At 41.7% G+C, this 22,616-nt stretch overlaps 1 protein-coding gene and 1 non-coding gene across 2 annotated transcripts in view; both read right to left on the minus strand.

The window, feature by feature from the left end:
• The window catches only part of LOC143024572 (dynein axonemal heavy chain 7-like), a 377,264-nt gene that overhangs the window by 163,036 nt on the left and 191,612 nt on the right, over positions 1-22,616 (minus strand). The gene's annotated exons all lie outside the window — the stretch shown is intronic.
• TRNAN-GUU (transfer RNA asparagine (anticodon GUU)) lies at positions 16,804-16,877 on the minus strand. The gene has a single exon. It is a non-coding gene; the product is annotated as a tRNA-Asn (tRNA).

Raw genomic sequence — 22,616 nt, forward strand, 5'->3', positions numbered from 1 at the left:
CGCCCCTATTCTGACTTCCTTTACCTTCCCTTCTCTTTCTCTCTTCCTTTCCTCTCACCAATTCCATTCTCCCCTTCGTCTCCATTCTTCATTGCTCTCACCATCATTCCTCTCTCCCCCAACTCCTTACTTCCCTATTCCTTTACATTCCTCGCTCCCCATTCCTTTCTCCTCCATTCCTCTCCACCACAATGCTTTCTTCCACATTCATCCCTCTCTCCCTATCCCTCTCTCATTTTTATTTTACTCTCATCTTCTCACCTCTCACATCTTTTCCTCCCTCTCTCCTGCTCCTCCTTCCCCATTCCTCCTTCCATCTCTCCCCATCCTTCACCCCCTTCCACTTTCCCCCATCCTTCTCCCCACCTTCCCTTTCTCCCCCTTTCCCCTTCCATTTCCCTCCCCTTCCCACTACCACTTTCTGCTTCCACCCCCTCCTCCCCACCCCTCTCATCTCTCCCCCTCCCTTTTCCTTTTCCTTCTCCTTCTCCTTCCCTCTCTTCCCCTTCCTTTTCACCCCTTCTTTACTCCTCCCTTCCCTGTCCCTCTCACCTTTCCATTTCACTCCTCCTTTCTCTTCCCTTCCCTTTCCACCTTCCTTTTCGCCCCTTCTTTTGCTTCCCTTCCCTGCTCCTTTCCCCCTTCCTTTTCACCCCATTCTTTACTCCTCCCCTGTTCCTCTCCTTCCTTTTCACACCTTTCTCCCTTCCCAGTCCCTCTCTACCTTCCTTTTCGCCCCTTCTTTCTCTTCCCTTCCTTTTTGCCCCTTTCTCTTCCCTTCCTTTTCACCCCTTCTTTCTTCCCTTCCTTTTTGCCCCTTCTTTATCTTCCCTGCCCTGCCCCTCTTCCCCTTCCTTTTCACCCCTTCTTTCTCTTCCCTTCCCTGTCCCTCTCCCCTTTCCCCCATATGATTCCTCCTTTCTTCCTCCTCACCCCAGACTCTTCACCCCAGTCCATATTAATCCTTTATTCTCGTATCCTCAGTTACATGTGGCCCCCTGGTCTTGACCCTCTCCTTACCTTTCCTTTATTCCTGTCTCCCCTACTTTCTCACCCTCTACTTTTCACCTCTTTCCTTCTTTTCTCAAACTATTCCTCTCCCATACCTCCTCAGTCACATTTGTCCCACCCACTTACTTCACCATATCACCACCTTTCACACTATTACCCACTTCCCCCATTCTCCCCCTTCCCCCACTCTTCCTTCCCCCACTCCCCCTTTCCACTCCCCCTTCCCCCACTCCCCCCTTCCCCCACTCCCCCTTCCCCCACTCCCCCCTTTCTACTCTCCCCTTCCTCCTCTCACCCCTTTACCCTCTCTCCCCATCCTCCTCTCTCCCCTTTACCCTCTCTCCCCTTCCCCCATTCTCCCCTTCCCCCATTCTCCCCTTCCCCTCTCTTCCCTTACCCCCTTTCCCCTTTTCTGACCCACACTGTTCCTCCCTTCTTCCTCTTTCTCCCATTCTCACCTTACCTTTTCTACCCTTCCCAGTGATTCTTAATCTTTTTTTCCTTTGCACCTCTGCCGCCAAGGGACCAGTGACAGGTACCAGCTTGTGGTAGTCCTGCAGAATGAACAGCAGGGGGAATCATCTCCCAGTTTTACTCTCATCTTTTCACCCTTCCCATCTCTTCCTCCCCGTCTCTCTTGCTCCCCCTTCCCCACTCACTCTTCCCATCTAAGGTGCATCCCTGTAAAACTGACACTTTGTCTCTGAACCAGGACCAAGATATCTCTCTGTCAACTTCAGATGTGTTTCTTCCACCATTTCACATGTGGAGAACTAAACCAACAGCAGTGCTCCTCCTTCAGCTACTTTCAACTGGTAGATAGATAAATAGATAGACTTTATTTGGCAAAGAATCAATATACATGAAGTGTAGATAATAACAAGAACACATAGTTCGAAATGATAATTGCAAATTGCCGAGGATAACACAAAAAAGCTTGACCTTGAAATAGCCCCACACTAAAACAACAGAGAGCAGTCCAAATTTTTCTTCCAGAGGGACCCAGGGGACTGATTCCAGTCACTGTGGGACTCTGGGTTTCCAGTCATCAAACTCAGGCAACAATTGGTGTTATTATCCCTGCCAAAGTATCAAGCCCTCCTCTAACAAGAAATGTAAAAGTGGGAGATAGTCTAGGCTTTAGCGATCATCAAGAAAGAAGATTTAGTATTACAGTAAGTCCTCGTTATATGGTACATATGCATTCCTGAAAACCTTACCACAAATTGAAATTACTGTATACCGAACCCATTATAACATGTAATAATAGGATATGGCAGACGTACCGTCTCCCTGCTATTTCCTCTTCAGAATCTCTAGCAGATACTGTATCTGTGAATTTTTCTTACCATAAATAGAATTGAGGGTAGTAATTACCAAATACCGTAACTGTGAATTTACCATATTAAGAAGTACCTTATAAGGAGGACTCACTGTATATGAGAAAAATTAAATCATATGAATAATGTTCTAGTATAGGACTTTAGGAGAGCCAATTTTGATAAGATGAGAAAGTATTTAGGACAGTTGATCACCAGGGGGCTGTGATGGGGTAAGATACACAGTCAGCCCAGATGTCATTAGTACAGCCAGGTGTCAGGTCATGGAGGGTAATATGTGTACCTTGGGTCAGGTCACGTACAAGTGCAAAGTCAACAGCCCAGTCAGTGATCTGGATGAAATGTATGGTAACCTAACAGCTTTAATTTGAAATGCTCATAATATATTTATTCCCCTCAAGGCAATATGGAAGAATAGTAGTACTTCCAAATGGATGATAGACAGACTGAAAAATTAAATCAGAATAAAAAGAGGACTTTATGCTAGAATAAAAAGCAGGGAAACACACCTTAGATCCAAATATAACGATATGGCAAGACTGCACTTGATCCTCCATTTAACAGACCCTGATGCAGTGGATCCTTGATTTAGTGGACAAAAAAATACCATCCATTATAGAGCCAGATGAAGGTTCAATCGTTTGTTGCTGCATACAGTTGTCCAAACAAAGTCATTTGTTTGTTGTCATGTGATACTTAACCCCTTGAGTACCGGATGTGTGTTTTGTCACACCTGCGTGTCACGGCTGAGTGCACCTGCCAGGAACTGAGCGTGCTCCCCATGACACACACGTGTCACAGTTATAAGCTGTGTGTATTGAGGGCTCTCAAGGCCTCGGTTTCTGGGTTATTTCTACCCACGTGGTGGCAAGTGTCTGTGTTTACAAACATAAGGCTCCAGCCATTCGTGGGACGGTTTGAAACGTTTGTTTACGTAAGGTTGACGGGTCGGTAACGAAGGGGTTAACAAGGATACATTAACCCATACATGCACCATGCCACCCAAGAAAGAACTTTATTTCTGTTCTTTTATTTCACATTTACCTATTGTGTTTAAACTAATCAATATTACAATATTACCATATTATTTTCAGGCACAGTAAAAGAAAGCAATAAATGTATACCGTACTGAACTGCCAAGCAGTGGTCATTTGTCCATTATTTGCTTATCCAGTCCATTCTATTTACATTTGGCTGGAATGGACTGGTCCTTGCACACATTTGTCCCGTTAAATGGAAAGTCAAGTGTGGTTAAAAGAAACATGCACACAGCAAAACAACTACAAAGTTAAGGTTGCCAGACAAATGAGATCCAATCCAAAAGGCTTCTTTCATCTTTCCATATAGATATATAAATATGTGGAATAACTTAGAAGGTGATATAGCGCAAGCTCAAACAATGCATGAGTTCAAATCTAAATATGATAATTGGAAATCAAAGATATAGATAAAGTTTGAACCATACATGAATTTGAGTATGTCAGAAAATTAGAGAGTAGGAAACATGACCCAACAAGCCTTGCTCCTTTGCTGTAAACTACAGTTAGGTAAATACAAAATAAAAAATAAGGAAAGGATAGGCCCAATTAAAAATGACGAATGTGTCATGATGGAATTGGAGGAAAAAATGAGATGCATTTTACTAACATTTTCTCTCGGTGTTTACAAAGGAGAGGTTGGTACCTGACTGCAATCTGATTTTCATTGGGTATGAAGGAAGTAGACTATCTTACATCAGCATTAGTAAGGTAGAGATAGTCAAAGATTGAGAGACTTAAAGCTACAAAATCCCTAGATCCAGACAAAAAAATTCTGAGAGTGCTTAAAGAGTGTAAATTTGAAATTGCAACCAGATAACGGAAGTATTTAATAAGTCTGTATTTTCCTAGTTGTAATCTATGGGAAGAGGAGCTTGTGGTGTCCTGTCTTTGTATCTGCATATCCAGTTTGCTCTCAAATTCTTGGATTGTTTTTGTACACACTGTTTTTTCATCTAATTTGTTCTGTTGTCTATCCATCTTTTAATCTCTCTTTATCTATCTCCCCCCCCCCTTCATATGGTAGTTACTGTCTAGTGTACCAGACTCATCAAATAATCTAATAAGGAGGGAGAAGTTACTTTACTGTAGTTTTGGGCTCTGCAGACATTTACTCTGTTTTATTTTGTCTAGTGATGTACATGGGCTATGAGAATTGGGTATGAATCAAGGATTCACATTTAGAATTCATAATAGATGCCTCCACCCCTCAGCATAACCCCCCCAATCTTTTTCTCTGGTTCTGGCATAATGCATATTATTCACCTGTATATAGTTTCACTAAGGAAAAGTACCTATCTAAACCAGTAGTACTAGGAGTGCTTCTTGTTTTGTTGTCACTTGTACTCAATTATTTTTAGTTGTGTGAGATTCCCTTTGTTAGGGTTATGATTAAATCTAGCACATGAACAACTGCATTCTAGACACCATACATCATAAAGACAATACGAACACAGAATAGGCCTGGCGACAGATTCAAACTGCCTCGGATGTAAACACTACAGAAGATATGGAACGTCTTATACTACTATGCCCCACATTGGCAGTTCAAAGACAACATAATATCTTTTCTCTAAGTGATTTATGGTCCTGACCATAGGCTTTTGCAGGATTCTTGGGGCTGTAGGTCATCTGCAAGAGAGATCTGGGGTAACAGATTGATTAATTTATTAATCCTAGTTTGATTTACTCCTATTATACTTGAGGGTAATTTTTTTTATTTATTCTTGCTCATACTGGATTACCTATTTACCTAGTTGTAATATACGGGAGGGGAGCTATGGTCGTGGTGACCCGTCTTTGTATCTCTCCGCTTCAAGTTTTATCTTAAAATCTTGTATAGTGTTAGCACATACTGTTTTGTTGTCTAATTTGTTCCATGTATTTATCGCTCTGTGTGGGAAACTGTTCCTTTTCAAGTTCTTTTGATTTAACTGTTGTGTCTATCCCCTCATTAAGGGATGAAATCCATTTCGAATAAATAACCCCTTGTATATCAGCGGGAATTGGTTTGTATTTGGGATATGCTAGAGTATTTCACTCAGCTGTTTGGTACCCCTTCTTTTATATATATATATATGTATATGTGTGTGTGTGTGTATATATATATTTGTGTATATACCTAGTTGTATTATACGGGAAGAGAGCTATGCTCTTAGTGACCCGTCTTTGTATCTTTCAGCATCTAGTTTGTTCTTAAATTCTTCTATAGTTTGTGCACACACTGTGTTTGTGTATAAATATATATATAATTATATAACACTGCTAACACAGCTTGATGATGCACTCATAATTGAATTCACAGAAGATACAGAACACATTGTACTATGCCCCACACCAACAATACCCAGACAACAACACAGTATCTCCTCCCTAAGCGACTTATGGTTCCAACTGGAGGCTGTTGCCAGTTTCCTGGAAGCCATGGGTCATCTCCAAGAAAGACCAGGGGCAATGGATTGATTGACTGAATTCTTTATCATATAAGGTTTGGAACTGTAATAACATTTCATACATCTCCATATTTCAAAGCTGCATTGAAGTGTATTACTCTACAGTCTTAAAACTGTGCTGTGGCAAAAAGTTGGCATGCCCTCATATATGTATATATATATATATATATATATATATATATATATATATATATATATATATATATATATATATATATATATATATATATATATGCTCTCAAAATTACCAAAGAAGCTAGATTGTCAACAAATGAAAGATTTTAAGGGCCATGTACTTTTCTCAAAATGTCAATGTTCATTATTGTGCAAGTGGTCACCATAGGTAACCATGGTGTAATTTGTAAGCACACCTGCCTAAACAATGGGAAGTCTCGGGTTCAATTCCTAGACAGTGCCAGCCTTTCAGTGACATTCCTTGTCCAACAATTATTTATCTTTTTCAAATCCTGCAAGCCTCTTTTTCAATATCTTGTGGCATTAAGGATTACAAAGGTGGAGCATGCCAACAGGAGACCTTTTTGTCCATATCTAGGTCGGATGCGAAAAAAGTCATAATAATAATAATAATAAATTAATAAATAAAAAAAACTATAATGATGTAAATGATACCCTCGTAACCCAAGCAGTCCCATTTCCCAGAGGAACACCATGGCTGGAGCTGGGTTTTCCCATAATTCCATTATAGAGTATATATTGTGTCGTTGGCGTGCATAATTGTGTACAATGCAGCTTTCCATAATATGTTGAATAGTATGGGGTGAAGGTTACGTCCATCCTGGAGAGATATACTTGATGTGTTCATCCATCCACCTATGGTAATTTATAATTTAGAAGGGCTGGATGGTGACTGCACTGCTGCCTAGACAAGTGAACTGTGTCCTCTAGGAGGAGAGAGGATTCAGAAGGATGGATGTCTTACTTCTGATCTTCCATCTGCATGTGGTTCTGTGGGTCATCCACAAGCAGGTCCAGCACTACAGACCCTTCTACTACTTCTCTCAAGAAAAGTAAGAACCACATTGACATGCTTACATTCAGGACACCATCCAGCTGTAAGACAGTATTAACACAGAATAGGCCTGGCCACAGAATCAAACTAGCTCAGATGCAACCACCACAGGGAAGACACTGACCACCTCATCATACCTTGCACTAACGATCACTAGACAACAACACAGTATTTTTTCCTTGAGTGACCTATGGGGCCATCCAGTGGCTGTTGCCGATTACCAGGGGGTTGTGGGTGCTTTGCAAAAGAGATCTGAGGCAACAGGTGAATTGATTTAATTGCTTGTTTTGTGATTGCATGTGTATGTTCAAATACATATGGGCAAGGAAAATACTGCTGGGTTGTTTTTTATGTTACACTTGTAGTACAGTATTTAACATTTCATTGGCAATAACCAGTTGTTCTATCTTTGGGGATAATATCTCTAACAAACTGGAATTATAGAAGTGGTGAAAGAGGAATTTGAAGAAGATTGTGTAACTGATCTGTTGGGATGTCACTCTAAAGTTCCTAAAATATTAGCTGTAGAAAATCAATCATCTCCCTGAGTTTCATGGAGTGGAAACCCTGCAGCCCCAAAGTGGCTGTTAATGGTCCTCAGAGCCTGCCACATATTTTTCTGGAAAGAAACTTTGGGCTGTTGTCTGTGTTGAATCAGTGTGGAACTGTTTCCATGTCACTGAGTGAAAGTTGTAGGAAGAGAAGGGCAGTTGCCATTTTTCAGTTTTCCATTTGTGAAAAAGTATAAGAAACATAACTGAAGTTGATAGAGGTCTTGGTCCCAGTCCAGAGATCTAATGTCTGCCCATGAGGGCTGCACCTCTTGATTGAGGTGAGGGGGTTAACCCATTCCATGCTAGGTGGGACTTCTTTTATTATAGCAGCCACAGGCTATTTCATTCATCTCTATCCCTCTTTTTACCAACGAGGGTACAGCCTCTCTCAATAAATTCCTTTCAAACCAGCAGCAATTTTATATTAATTCTGGTGTTGAAGGTGGTTATCATGTGAGGTTTCAATTGGAGTTGGTGATGTACAATCACCAACAAAAAAGGTATTGCCTCAACAGACTGGGTTTGGAGTGATCTGGCCCTTCATGCCTTGAAAAGTGACAAAATGTTGATATGCAAACATCGTTAAGCCTCACACACATTAAGATAAATTGAGATCATTGTACTGCCACTTTTCAAGGGAAGAAGGGCATGATATCTTCAAGCCCAGTTTGACACTACTGGACAGTGCAGTGGTATCTTTCACAACTGTTATTCCAGTGGTCTGCATTCCACTCCTGCCCAAGGCTGTAATAATTTCAGTATCACTGTATAGCGAGCCAACATTCTAACTCTTCTGGGCAGAGTGTGTATGTGTTAGGGCACAGCATTACCCATAGATTGGGTATACATAAGCTCTGAGCTCTCATCTCAGAGGGAAAGGCTGTCAATCACAATTCCAACACATAATCCAAGACCATGGTGAATCATTGCTTTTGTTGGTGACTGTACCTTATTGAACTGTAGTATATTAGGAATTGTATTCATGGGGCCTATCTATCCATCATACTTAGTTTTGAATTTGTACTAATTTGTGCTACATCATCTTCTGTTGTTCCAGGATTTGGTACATCTGTACGAAAAAGTGTTTTTGATACCTTTCAGACATGTGATCCTTTCCCAATTTGTGTATTTGGACTCAAGCCACCATGAGTACAAAATTATACTAAATTTCAAAGAACAGTTTAGATAACTTAGCCCATAAGCAAATTCAAACTTAGGTACAACAGTGGGAGAAAAAGGGCAGGACCCCATGAATATAGGTTTGTTCCAGTACATTACACACAATTAGAGTATCAGAGTGTTGTTACGGTGATGCCAGCGGTACCTGGTTCGAATCCTGCCCAGGGCCGAAATTATTTCGGTATCGCTGCGCTTCAGGTCGTTACTCCGACTCTCATGGGCGGGGAGTTGGGGGTGTGTGTGCATGTAAGGTCAAAGCATTACCCATAGATCGTCCATATTAGCTGTGAGTTCTCTTCTGAGAGGGAAATAGCTGTCAGTCATGAGTCCAACACTTGATCCAAAAGACCAAGTGAACACCTAGGTCTCTTAATCCAACACTTGCCAAATGCTACTTGTGATATTTAGGCCCAGGACATAAACCCACTGGGAATTGGCCCAGGAGATACACCCACTTCAGGGATTAGTCCAGGACATAAAACACTACCAATTCCTGAATTTGGTTTATATCCTGGGCCCAAACATCCACACAAGTGGCAGCTGGAGAGTGTTGGATTAAGAGACCTAGGTGTATATAAAACATAAATACCTCATATAGGCTATTGACTGAATTTGTTTTATGGAATTAATAGATACCATTGACAGGTACCTGATATGGTGGTCCCGCAAGATGTACAATGAATCTGCCCATTTTCAAAGCATGTTAAAACGGAATCAACTGTACCAATACAGTATTGGATTTCTTGTATAATGTGAATTTGGGTCAAGATGATTGTAAGTTGGATCTTGTGGTGGGAGGTGCATGAATTCCTCAGTTATATTAATATATCTTCCAGGCGTTCTTGGTAACACCAGGTGGATGTATCCTGTCAAGAGAATCTTACTTTATTGAAGGTATTAAGATTGTTTTGATTAACCCCATTAAAATAATATATATTTCACAGTTTTGTTCTAAGTAATGCCAGAGTTATATTAAGTTGAGGAAATATTACTTTGGTGAAAGCATTCAGAGAAGATGATCAGTCTTTCTGAAATTTGACATATTTTGTAGATTCAGTTCATTACATAACACCTAGATGTCAGAAAATCACACGGTCAGGACGGAATTGCAAATTCGATACTTAATGTGTAGATGAGCTAGAAGACAAGATATATATAAGATAATAGATTGCTCACTCAAGGAAGGAAAGGTATCACAAGATTGGAAAATGCAAATATTGTACCAATATATAAAGCACAATAGCTAAAATATATGAAAAATTTATCAAAAGTAGATGGATTAAACATCTAGAAGAAAATAAGATACTGAATCCAAAAACAATTTGGCTTTAGACAAGGAAGATCTTGTGCCACCAACTTGATTTGTTTTTATTCAAGACCAATAGACATAATACAAGAGAGGGACAGATGGGCGGATTGTGCTTTCCTAGATTTACAAAAGGCATTTGATAAGGTATCATGCAAAAAACCAATAAGAAAACTTGAAATGATAGGAGGTGTACAAGGGAAATTAATGAAATGGATGGAAGATTTCTTGAACGGGAGGAAAATGAGGGTGGCAGTTAGAGACAAAAACTTGACTTGGGAAGAAATGATAAGTGGAGTCCCACAAGTTTCTGTACTAGCTCTGAAAATGTTTGCTATTTATATAAATGACATGGAGGAAGGTGTTGAATGTTATATGAACTTTTTTGCAGATGACACAAAACTAATAAAGAAAATAAGTACAGAGAAAGACTGTGAATCACTTTAGAGAGATCTGGACAGTCTGGAAATGGAGCCAAAAGTGGAAAGTAAACTTCAACGTCAAGAAATGCAGTATAATGGAGTTTGGAAAAAGTAAGAATAGAATATCAGGGCAATATAAGGTTGGTATAAAAGAAGTAAAAAAAGGTTAGCTCGAAAAAGGACCTAGGAGCAAAGACATGTCACCAGACAAACATATAAACAAAATAGTCAGAGAAACCTACAATTTACTAAGAACACTAAAGGTGGCCTTTAACTACATGGATGAGGAAATGGTAAAAAAAAATATTAGTCACGCTGGTAAGACCAGGTAGAAAATATTAGTCGTGCTGGTAGGACCAAGATTGGAGTATGCTGCAACCCTATGGACACCTAACACAAAAAAAAAAGAATATAAAGAAATTAGAAAGAATCCAAAGAGCAGTGAAAAAGATGGCACCAACACTTTCAAAGTTGACATACGAACAAAGATTGTCCAAACTGGATCTAACAACCCTGGAACAAGGAAGAGAAAGAGGAGGTCTACTGGCCATTTACAGAGTCATGAAAAGTATGGAAGTCTTTGATTGAGAAGATTTATTAAAGTGGGACAAAAGAAAAACAAGAGGACATGGAAAAGAAACTCAAAATTGATAGTTATAGAAGAGATCTGAAAAAGAATAGTTTTCCACAGAGAGCAATAGATGTCTGGAACAAATTGGACAAAAAAAATAGTATATGCAAACCAGTACAAGAATTTAAGAACAAACTAGATGATGAAAGATACAAAGACGGGTCACAATGAGCATAGCTTCCTTCCCATATAATACAACTAGGTAAATACATGTTGCACTATCCAGGTCTCACTAAGACATACATATACCAAGGGCTTTTTCCTCCTTACAAGGGAGGTAGCTAAAGTCAAAGGCATAAATCCACTCCCACCCATTTCATCCCCACATACTCCATTCCCATTCATCACCCCTCCCTCCCTCCCTCCCTCTTTAGACAGCTTCACTAAATTTGTGATCTGTGGAGTGTATTAGTGACCATAACCAGTCTCTCTTTCTCTCTCTCTTTCTCTCTCTCTCTCTCTCTCTCTCTCTCTCTCTCTCTCTCTCTCTTCTTTTCTTTTCTTCTTCTTTTCTTTTAGATATTTAAGGGAAAATCCTTGTGGTGATAGAGTTGGTACATATCTTATTTCCAAAGGCATGTATATTTTATTCGAAATAATGATAGAAGATTTTTGTATGTAGTTGAAGGGACAGCAACATTGTGAAGGGGTAAAGACTTAATCATGCCAGTCATTGCGGTGATATACATTCAGTCCTGAATTTAATGGGGCCACATTTAATAGATTTCAGAAATAACAAGATCCAGCAACTTGGAATTAATTTCTGAGGACCCCCACTGTAGGGTCATGACATATGAAGAACCTATCAATCCTTGATAAATCTGATATTAGATTACAGTAAATGTATTGCATTTATTATATTTATTGAGGGATGGGAGTACTTCACATATTTGATTCTGGCTAAGGGACCAACAACGAGAACCTGCAAGTGGGATTGCAACAGTTATCTGGGTTGACAGCATCACAAATATCTGTCCAGGATGTAACACTTTACCCCATACTATAGAACACATTATGGAAGACCACATTGTATACAATCATGCATGCCAACAAGAAAATGTACACCATTAGGGATTTGTAAGAAAACCCAGTTCCTGTCATGGCATTAAGAACATAAGAAATAAAGGAGACTGCAAAAGACCATAAGGCCTACACTAGGCAGCTCTGTATCCATCACCACCTGTCATTCCCATCCATAAAGTTGTCTAATCATTTTTTAAAACAATTGATGGTTTCAGCGCTTACTACATGGTTACTAAGTTTATTCCATTTATCGACCACCCTATTAGTAAACCAATTCTTGCCTATTTCCTTAAATCTAAATTTGTCCAGTTTACACCCATATCTGTGAGTCCTGCCCCGTTGTTTTATTATGATGACCTTGTTTGCATCACCCTTGTTATAGCCTTTGATCCACTTGAACACTAATATTAGATCACCCCGCACTCTGCGTCTTTCCAGAGAGTGTAAGTTTAGGTCAGGGTGATGGGACTGCTCGGCCAGACAATCTAAGGAATGACAACAACAACCTGCAGGTGGTGGTCTAGTAAGACGTGGACATGGTAAAGTGAATCACATCCGTGCCTCCCATCATCAAAAGTTATCAACATCCTCAACTCCATCTGGAGGTGCAGCCCTGAAGGGCTGACACTTGGTTTCTGGACTAGGCTCAAGATTAAGTTTTATTATTTCTTTTACCTTTCCATATAAGGAGAACTGACAATCAGTGGCTGCTCATCTCCTATGACTTCTTCAGGACAGTAACATAGCAACCACCCCACACTGATAAAACATTTAGGAAGACTGATTGTTGACAGGATATAAAGAAATACAGAAATATAAATATTTGGAATAGTATAGAAAGCATTATAGCACAAGCTGGAATAATACATGAATTTGAATTTTAAATATGATATTTAGAGAATAAGGAGATATAGCCCAAATTGGAACCATACATGAAATTGAAGATAGGTTTGATATGAAGGTATGATGAGTAAGAGAGATTTAGCAAGTGTCCTTTCCTGTATAGTACAATTAGTTGAAATTAGAAAAAATTACTAAAACAATACAAACAACAGTCCAGAGTTCCTTCCCAGAGAAATCTATGGAGGGGTCTATCCATTGTGGTATTGCAGGTTTCCATTGTGGGAAATTCGAGAAAATTTTTTTTTACATTCTTTCTCAAGACCAGGCCCAGGATCTATCAACTTTGTATTTTCTCCACCTTTTTACATAAGGAGAGCTGACAGCTAGTGACTATAGTACTACTATATACTGTTGATATAGAAAATATTCCATATTGATACAACACATACAGTCCAAAATTTCTTCCCACAAATTGATGGTTACCTAAGTCCCATTGCCAGCTGCTATGAGGCTGCAGATTGATGAAACTTGTTACAACAATTATTATTAACAGGTTTTACTCTGGCTGATGTCAAATAATTTTTATTCAGATGAGATGTCCCAATAGTGAAAGAGTCAAGACTATGGTAACACAATTACGGTACATATGTTACATATTCTATTATGATTAATGCCAGACACTCATTCAATTGAAGGTATTGAGACCATCTTGTTGACATACTATTGAAGTACTCTCATAACTATTTGATATCACTTATACAAGCAGAATGATGCACTATCTATATACCAATAGGCTTCTTCCCCCTTAAGGGTGGTAGCCAGCCAAGGCATGCACCCACCCACACTCATCCTTCTCCCACCCATCCATCATTTTCCATTTATCTTAGCTCCTTGTCTCCAGCCCATTGCCTGGGTCAGAAGCAATGCAGTAAGACCAAGCAAATCTGCAGAGGGGCCGGCTGCTTCATATACTCTGTGACCTCCCTCCTCATTCCCTTGTGTGAAAATATAAAAGAATTAGAAATCTCTTAAGGCCGCATCAATTCATTTTCCATTTGCAATTATTTTGCACTCGCACACATATCTTGCCTTCTCTTTACCTTGCTCAAGAGACATTCCTCTCTTGCTGAACGCCCCTTTCACCTCATCCATCCATCCATCCATCTCATTCTTGGTCTACTCCTCAGTTTCACTCCATCCACCTCTAACTTCCACACCCTTTTTGCTAGTCTTTCTTCTTTCATTCTTTCCATGTATTTACCTAATTATAGTATACAGGAAATAAGCAACACTATGTGAATTAATTACTGGTCAATGAAATCTAGTTCCAGCTGTAGTGGCCACTTTGGGGCTGTGGGATTCTAGTTATTGAATCTTTGCAGTAAAATGGCCTAGTACATAGGTTTGAGTCCAGCACTTCTCCAGTTTCCAGCAATGACTATTACCTGCCCCAACAGTTCATGTGCATAGGGCAAAGGTGACAGCTTTGGCCACAGCTCAGTTCCTCATGGTGGATGCTCCTCACCTTTTATGATTTGTGGTTACTTCTTTTTGTATTCTCTTATTTTTCTTCTGTCAATGTGTGGACCCACATTCATGCAGTATTATTATTTTGTTTGATTATTTATTTTTCAGTCAGTTTTGTGAAATGCCATTCTGGTCTATCAACAACTTCCATATGGTATTAATATATCAGGTAACAAATGATCCAAAAGTAACACCCATAGGCCTCCTTAGTCTTATACATTCACAAATGTCTTATCTATTGAATAGCTCTGTGTTGGCCTTCCTTTGCTTCCTTTCATTGAGTTTCATTTCCCATTCTTGGCTACAATTGAGCTCTTGTCAAGTTCTTGTACCAATTTGCAATCATCATGTTTTACTTTCTTCATTGTCTCTGCCGCCTCTCTTCAGAACTGGAGGAGGAGGAAGAAAAGTGCTTTACTACAGCTGAATAAAACTGCCTAATGGTTATCTGAACAAATAGTCTCTTTTCACCACTGAAAGGATGGTCAAAGTAGCTTTATCACAAGACTTGAGTTTAGTCAGAAGCAAACTTCATAAGAACATAAGAATGTAAATGACTACAAGAGACCATAAGGCCTACACTAGGCAGTTCCATAAAATATAATAGATTCTTCCAGAAAAGATTTCCACAGGAGGCACTTGGAACTTCTAAAGCCATCACCTTTGCCCATTGTGTTCTGATTTCCAGGGTAACCATGAAGTTCAAACTCAATTACATGTGAAGCAAGGCTGCTTTGGTGGTACCCCGTCTGGGGTATTGGCTGCATGTTATTGTACATACATATACCAAGGCTTTTTCCCCCTTACAAGGGAGGTAGCCAAAAAGGAAAAGGCATAAAATCATTCCCACCCATTCCATCCCTGAATACACTCCACACCCCTCCACCCTCATTCTTAGCTTAGCACCTTCTGGATGACGGGTCATCCCTGCACCTTGTCCACTGCCTTGGGTCAGAAGCAGTGTTATTGTACAGTGTAAATTATGCAGTAGCATGCAATCAATACTGTAGGGAGTATATGGGACTCCCCCATGGACCAGGTCCTCACATTTTGTCAATGTTAGAGGAAATCTCTAATCATAGAGAATTGATGTTACTGTACTGTACTGCAACTTACCCTCTAATGTGTTACATATACTGAAACAAGTATGCCAAAGCAGGAATTAAACCTTTGGTTTTTGAACAGTGATGAATGTGAAGATCCAAGTTCTTGTAATGCCGTTTCCTCCAAAATAGTGTTCACTCGGTAAGAACATTTGCTTTGGCTGGCACTTGTAATATGTAGTGTCAAGATGCACCAACCAGGGTTAAGTGCCTCAATGTGTAACTCCAGCTTGTCTTAATAAGATCGAATCACTCCCCCCCCCCCCTATCAATAAATAAGATAATGCAGCAGGAATTCCTCTTAATGATGGGAATCTGCCCCCTTTGTTTGGACCCCCTGGTAGGGACCCTCCAGTTGGGACCCCCATGGTAGGAATACACACACCTCGTTTAGTGACCTTCCCCTTTTAGGGATCCTCCCGTATCCCCCCTCCCCAAAGTTTGGATACCCACCCTGATAGGGGACAGCCCTCTTCTATAAGGGGTCTCCTATGAAGATGAACAAGAATATATATATATATATATATATATATATATATATATATATATATATATGTGTGTGTGTGTGTGTATGTATATATGTGTGTGAATATATATATATATATATATATGTATATGTATATATATATATATATATGTATATATTTATATGTATATATATATGTATATATATATATATATATGTATATATATATATATATATATATATATATATATATATATGTATATATATATATATATATATATTATATATATGTGTGTGTGTGTGTGTATATATATATATATATATATATATATATATATATATATATGTGTGTGTGTGTGTGTGTATATATATGTGTATATATATATTTATATAATATATATATATACATATATATATGATATATATATATATAATGTATATGTGTGTGTGTCTGTGTATATATGTGTGTATATGTATATTTATATATATATATATGTATATATATATATATGTGTGTGTGTGTGTATATATATATGTATATATATATATGTATAATATATATTTATATATATATATAATTTTTTTTTTTTAAATTTTTTTTTTTTTTTTTTTTTTTCTATATAACCACGAGGAAATGAAAGATCGGAATACTGAACGTTTTCGTCTATTAAGACATTTTCAAAGTACATAGTGTCACAACAAAGTATAACTTAAATTCAATAGTATAGAAAACAGGAGAGGTTTATATATATAAAACGCATCTTGGTATTGAATGGATGTCGGTGGCGGACTGAAGGTTTTACCTGCGTGACAGAGTTGCCGCAGGACCAAGGCACCGTTGACGTTACCTTTGACCTGGGATGACCTTTCAAAAGCTCCGCCCCCGGGTGGGCTCGAACCACCAACCTTTCGGTTAACAGCCGAACGCGCTAACCGATTGCGCCACGGAGGCAGCTGGTGGTAGGAGTGTGCTATGTATTGTGTTTTATTATTCCCGCTGCGGGGGCGGGGAGACCTTTCAACTGAATAGAATCGTCAGTAGGTAGAGAGATGGGGTGGAGGAGGATTGACCCCAGGTCAGGTGGAAGAAAGGTTGGCCTTGGTGGAGGGGTGGGGTGGGTGCGTGAAAAAAATCACCTGAAGACAGCCAGTAGTAAGGTGCAGAGACTGTATCGTCCCCCGTTGGATAGACCGTCGGTCCTGCAGTAAGCCAAGGAGGCTGTACACTCTACTCTAGACAAGCCCACCCAGGATAGTCTCTTATGTTGATTGGTTTATTGTCGGTATTTTATTTCACTTACGATACCGATTTTTTCATAAGTCGGTAAAGAATTTAATTTTAAAAATAGCTTACATGGTCGCAGAGGACCACTAAAAAAACGAGGGTTGCTATGGAGAAGTCACAAAATGATCAGTGAAGGGAAGGAAGGGAGAGAGGAAAGGAGTGCTTGGAGATTGTGGCGGATCCAGGATCAAATTTTTTTTAGGAGGCTAACCTGAATTTTGTAAATATAGACGACGCTTGGTTGTGGGGGGGGGACTAACCTGAATATTGTACATTTAGATGACGCTTAAGGGGGGAACTATCCTGAATTTTGTAATTGTAGATGACGCTTTTTGACAGATGTACTCTATAACACGAATAGGATGATTTTGAATATAAATTGATATATAATTCTCACTTGATTTAGTTTCTTTCAAAATATTGGGCAGGAGTACTACTTAAGCTTACGTTTTTAAAGATTTGGTCTCAATAATGTGTTGAGTAGCCTTTCAATTATTCTTACTGAAGTGTTTTATTAAATGCTGGGGGTGGGGAATATGCCACGTACCAGTGTACGCAAGGCAGGTTTTTCGACCTCAGCCATAAAGTAATGAAAGAAAAAATTTGGGGGTGGGAGCTTCAGCCCCCTCTGGATCCGCGACTGCCTGGAGAGGAAGGCATTAAGCACGGAAGAGGCTGAGTTATTAACGGGAAATGATGGGAGGAGAGATGGTGAGACGGGGAGAATGGGAGGGAGAAGAACAAGGCGAATGAAGAAAAGTAGATACGATGGATACTGGGAGGCTTCATAGGGAAAGATCACACACACCTGCAGATTCTTAGGGGAAGATCACACACATACGCCTGCAGATTCTTAGGGGAAGATCACACACACACACACACACACCTGCAGATTCTTAGAAGATCACACACACACACACACACACACACCTGCAGATTTTTAGGGGAAGATCACACACACCTGCAGATTCTTAGGGGAAGATCACACACACACACACCTGCAGATTCTTAGGGGAAGATCACACACACACACCTGCAGATTCTTAGGGGAAGATCACACACACACACACCTGCAGATTCTTAGGGGAAGATCACACACACACACATGCAGATTCTTAGGGGAATATCACACGCACACCTGCAGATTCTTAGGGGAAGATCACACACACACACACACCCCTGCAGATTCTTAGGGGAAGATCACACATACACACACCTGCAGATTCTTAAGGGAAGATCACACACACACACACACCTGCAGATTCTTGGGGGGAAATCACACACACACCTGCAGATTCTTGGGGGGAAATCACACACGCACCTGCAGATTCTTAGGGGAAGATCACGAACACACACACCTGCAGATTCTTAGGGGAAGATCACACACACACACACACACACACACACACACACACACCTGCAGATTCTTAGGGGAAGATCACACACACACACACACCTGCAGATTCTTAGGGGAAGATCACACACACACACACACCTGCAGATTCTTAGGGGAAGATCACACACACACCTGCAGATTCTTAGGGGAAGATTACACACACACACACACACACACACACACACCTGCAGATTCTTAGGGGAAGATCACACACACACCTGCAGATTCTTAGGGGAAGATCACACACACACACACACACACACACACACACACACACACACACCTGCAGATTCTTAGGGGAAGATACACACACACACACACACACACACACACACACACCTGCAGATTCTTAGGGGAAGATTACACACACACACCTGCAGATTCTTAGGGGAAGATCACACACACACCTGCAGATTCTTAGGGGAAGATAACACACACACACACACACACACACACCTGTAGATTCTTAGGGGAAGATCACACACACCTGCAGATTCTTAGGGGAAGATCACACACACACACACACACACACACACACACACACACCTGCAGATTCTTAGGGGAAGATCACACACACCTGCAGATTCTTAGGGGAAGATCACACACACACACCTGCAGATTCTTAGTGGAAGATCACACACGCACACCTGCAGATTCTTAGGGGAAGATCACACACGCACACCTGCAGATTCTTAGGGGAAGATCACACACACGCACACACTCACCTGCAGATTCTTAGGGGAAGATCACCCACACACACCTGTAGATTCTTAGGGGAAGATCACACACACACACACACACACACACACACACACACACACACACACACACACACAACCTGAAGATTCATAGATCACACATACACCTGCAGATTCGTATGTGTTCATACTCATGAATATACGTATATGTAATATCCTTACATATATATATATGTGTATATTCGGGGTGTTGGCGGGTTTGGGGAGTGCAAAATGGAAAAGTGTGCAAGAGTGCTGGAGGTTGGGGGGGAGGGGGCTGCTTGGCTAAGAAATACCGGTGCGACGAGGAAATTGGTTCAGACCACCCACAGCCGTTGGAGCAGATGTGGAGTTGGTGGAAGCTGACCTCGGGAGTTGGGAGGGAGGGGGGCAGCTGGTTCCAAAAAGGAAGAATATTGTGTAAACACTGTATTGGAGCTACAGTATGCTCGTAGGGTCCGGTCTGTATGACTCCATTTATCAAGCTTTGCCTCATAATATTTTGCCCGCTTGGGGTGTTTCCTCTTGTTTAAGTACGCTTGTGTGTGTGTGTGTGTGTGTGTGTGTGTGTGTGTGTGTGTGTGTGTGTGAAGTTGAAAGGGAATACGATGGATGACGTACAAGAGTCTACAGTGACGTCATCAGCAGAGGAGTCATTACTTTTTACGACTCTGAGATGATAGTCATTCAGTATTGAAATTGGGCTTTTGTTCTCACGTCTCTCCCTCCCTCTCTCCCTCTCCCTTTACCCCTTTTTCCTCTTTCTGCCCCTCTCTTCCTCCCTCACTCCTTCCGTCTTTCCCTCCCTCTCACTGTTCCCCCTCCTCTGTCTCCCTCCCTCTCACACTCCCCTCCCCTCCCCTTCCCTCCCCCTCTCCCCCTCACACACATACGCACACACACACACACTTTCTTCCTCTTTCTCCATCTCTTTCATTCTCTCTTCCTCCCTTCCTCCCTCCCTCCTCCCTCTTCCCCTCTTCTTCCCCTCCTCTCTATCATTCTCTCTCTCTCTCTTTTCCTCCCTCTCTCTCTCACACACACACACTATCTTCCTCTGTGTGTGTGTGTGTTCATGTGCTTGTGTCTGCCCCCCATTGACCCACACTTCCTTGCCCCATTCCTGTCTATTTCCCAGCACCCTCCCTTCTTCCCTCAGCCCTCTCCCTCTCTTCCATTCCCTTCTGTCTTGCTCCTTTCCTCTCTTCCCCTCTTCTTCCTCCCCCCCTTCCCATTCTCTTTCAATCTGCCCATTTCCCCTTTTGTTCTCTCAGTTTTATTACAGTTTTTTTTTTCTTAAGGCGTCATCACACTGGGCTATTTTTCCTCCGACTGTTGGAGCAAATTTGCAGCTCGCAGCTTTCGGGAAGGAACCTGATATGCTGGAGGAAAATCATTTTCCTTCAGCATAATATCAAATGACATTGTATGTAAATTGTTGAGAAAACAAAATAGTATACCAAAGTGATTTGACGACGGAAACCATGCTGGAGGTGGGCGGTACCGCCGATGAATCGGAGGTTGGAGGAAAAATAGCTCAGTGAGATAACCCTTTACTCAGCCTGTGGTCCTCACCTTCTTGACTTCTTCGAACCCTCCAACATTCCACCATTTCCTTCACGTCCTTCACCTCCTCTCTTTCTCCTCCCTTCCTTCCCCACTTCCACCTTTTCCCTTTCCTTTTCCCTCCTCTCCTTCCACCTCTTTTCCCGCCAGTCCCTCCCCCCTACTTACCTTCTCTCTTCCTTCTCTTCTCACCCTTCCCCTCTTTTTTTTTTTCTTTTCTTTTTCCTCTTTTTTTTCCTAATCCCTCCTTCCCCTTACCTCCCCTTCCCACCTTACACCTTTCCCTTCCCTCCTTACCCCTCTATCCCCTCCATTTCATCTTCTTCCTTCCATCCCCACGCTTCCTTCCTCATTACACCTCCCCTTCTCTCCATCCCCCTTCGTCTTATCTCCGTCCTCTGCCTTACGCCTTCTTCCTCCTTCCCCTCCTTCACTTTTTTCTTCACCTCATTCCTCCTTCGCCCCTTTTCCCTCCTCCCTCCTCCCCCATTCCTCCTCCTCTCCCCCTCCTTCCTTCTCCGTCCTTCTTATTCCCTTCTTTCAGTCCCCTCCATCTTTTCCCAAGTTCCCCTCATTCTTCACCCCCTATCGTCCTTCCCCTCTCCTCCCCCTCCTATCCTTCACCTTCCCTCCTTCTTCTCCATTCTCACCTCTCCCTTCCTCTCATCTCATTCCTCTCCCCTCCTCCATCCTCTCCTCTCATTCCTCTCGTCTCGTTCATTTCCCCTATTTCACCTGCCCTCCCTCCTCTCTCCCCTCCTTGCCCTCTCCCCTCCTTGCCCTCTCCCTCCCTTCTCCTCTCCCTCCCCTCTCCTTCCTTCCCCTTCTCTCCCACTCTCCCTCCTTCCTGCCCCCCCCTACTCTCTCTCCGTCCTCTCTCCCGCCCTCCTTCCTTTCTCCCGCTCTCGTCCCTCTCTCCATCCTTCCTCTCTTCCTACCTCCCCTCCCTCCTTTCTCACTCCTTCCCCTTCCCTCTCCTTCTGTCCCTCCTTCCTCCCTCCCTTACCCCTTCTTCCCTTACCCCTCCTTCCCTTTTCCTCTCCTTCCCCTTCCCTCTCCTTCTTTCCCTCCTCCATCCCTCCCTTACCCATCCTTCCTCTCTCCCTACCTCCCCTCCCTCCCTTCTCACTCCTTCCCCTTCCCTCTCCTTCTTTCCCTCCGTCCTCCCTCCCTTACCCCTCCTTCCCTTGACCTCTCCCGCGCTCTGTGGGAGGAGAACTGTATCGAGCAGCGTGAATCGACGGAAAGAGGTCAGGCGTCGGTGTCAGGGAGGACGACGTAGCTCCCCTCACCTTTGCAGGTGTCAGGAACGCTCCTTTGTACTTATTGATTAATCTATTTTTTATTATTCATGTATTTATCCATTTAATTATATATTTGTTTACTTATCTATTCAATAGCAATTATGGACATTATAATTCTGCCCTAGCTCGGAAGACCTATCTCTTCCATAAATCACATCAGGATAGAAACTTTTATTTTCCTTTCCCCTGCCCCTCCCCTTCCCCCTCCCCTTCCCTTCTCCCTTCCCTTCCCCTCCTCTTCCCCTCCTCTTCCCCTTCACCTCCCCTTCACCTCCCCTTCCCCTCAGCTAAACTCTACGATGCTGACGCTGCATATCTGTGTCTTTCCAGAGAGATCTAGGGGCGGGGCGGGGGTGAGGGGGGATAGACAAAGGACCGTTGCCAGCTACTGTGGGGCTCTGGG

Source organism: Oratosquilla oratoria, chromosome 4 (genome assembly GCF_046742065.1).
Source record: "Oratosquilla oratoria isolate Oo_2021 chromosome 4, ASM4674206v1, whole genome shotgun sequence".
NCBI lineage: Eukaryota > Metazoa > Arthropoda > Malacostraca > Stomatopoda > Squillidae > Oratosquilla > Oratosquilla oratoria.